Below are 1,643 nucleotides of genomic sequence, written 5' to 3'. Positions count from 1 at the left end.
TGGCTTTACTTCTCGTGCTCCACATGCAACGTTGACAAAAGGCATGACCCCGTCAAACAAGCCTACGTGGTAAACACCCATTGGTTGAAACCCATGGGAATGTAGGACGGTTTCCACAGAGAATGAGAACTCATCTTTTGCCGGGATGGGCTGGAACCTAGAATGGTTGACAAAGCAAACAAAAAAAAAAAAAAAAAAAGCAAAACTAGTATTAAAATTAGAGGACTGCAAAATAAAATAAAGAGTGTTCAAAGTGGAAGTCTTAAAATTGTTCAAACGGGTCAAACTTCCGACATTTTTGAACCCCGAAATCCTAATCCTTTTCTATAAATACCTACTTCATGTTTCTCAACATCCACCAACATAAACAAACTATTAGTGCTTTTGCGTTTTGAAAGAGAGACTATATACAAAACCATTAGTGCTTTCTGAGTTTTGAGAGAGACTATACAAAAAAGCCATCAGTGCTTCCAAACAAACCAGAGAGAGAGATATGGGGTTGCTTGAGCTGGCTACAGGTTTTAACATAGCCGTGTTGCTGGTCTTTTTTCTCTTCCTGATCACCTTAAGAGTGTTATTTTCTTGCTGGATTTCACCAACTCTTAAGTATTGGAAAATTCGGAGAAATGGGTTTGGAGGACCAACTCCAAGTTTTCCTTTTGGTAACATTAAGGATATCGTTAAGATGTCCGGTGATTCTTCGTTGCAGTCTTCGAATTCTCCACATGATATACACTCAAATGTTTTTCCCTACTTTGCACAATGGCAAAAGAGTCATGGTGAGCTCCTGCTGGCTAGCTAGATATATATTGATAAAAGCAAAAACTATATATGTGCGGTCAAATTTGAATCAATATTTGCATTAGTCTAAAATATTATATTTGTAATATATATATATATATATTTTTTTTTTTTCATTTAGAAATTATTGGTGATACAATTGTATGGAAACACAAAAATGAAGTCCTTTTGACATGGTATATACTACTAATGGAGTTCATCAACTATATAAATATATATGATAAGCGAGTCCATCAACTATATACACTGCAAAGAGGGTGATTTTTTTTTTTTTTTTTTATATGATACAAAAATTTACATACTAGCTTGGTATTCATAAAATTGTGTGTAGGGCTATATATAAGTGTAATTTGTGGTGCAGGAAAAACGTTCATATACTGGCTGGGCACAGAGCCATTTTATATATAGCAGAACCTGAGTTCCTAAAGAAAATGTCTGGATCGGTCATGGCAAAGAGTTGGGGAAAGCCAACTGTGTTCAAAAATGATAGAGATCCTATGTTTGGCAATGGTTTGGTCATGGTTGAAGGAGATGAGTGGGTTCGCCAGCGACATGTCATTACTCCTGCATTCAATCCAATCAACCTGAAGGTCTCTCTCTCTATTCCTGATCTCTCACCATAATGGAAAAATATCTAGTTGGTTCTCTTAGAAATCTAGAACTAATTTTTTGTTATAGTACATCCATAAAGAAACAATAATTGGTCAACAAATTATCTTTCATTTAGAGTTTTTTTTTTTTTTTTTTTTTGGGGGTTCTTACAAACAGTAATTAGTAAAACATAACTATATAACGTTCTCCTTTACTTCTCAAAGTTGTTCTCTACTGAGTAATTTCTTCTA

At 34.8% G+C, this 1,643-nt stretch overlaps 1 pseudogene; it reads left to right on the top strand.

Annotated features, from left to right (window-relative positions):
- Positions 1–374: 374 nt before the first annotated feature.
- LOC112016157 (cytokinin hydroxylase-like) overlaps positions 375–1,643 on the top strand; it is a 4,862-nt pseudogene continuing 3,593 nt past the window's right edge.

The sequence above is a fragment of the Quercus suber genome, unplaced genomic scaffold (assembly GCF_002906115.3).
Source record: "Quercus suber isolate HL8 unplaced genomic scaffold, Cork oak 2.0 scaffold_461, whole genome shotgun sequence".
NCBI lineage: Eukaryota > Viridiplantae > Streptophyta > Magnoliopsida > Fagales > Fagaceae > Quercus > Quercus suber.
The sequence above is the reverse complement of the archived record's forward strand: the minus strand, read 5'-3'. Positions and strand labels throughout refer to the sequence as shown.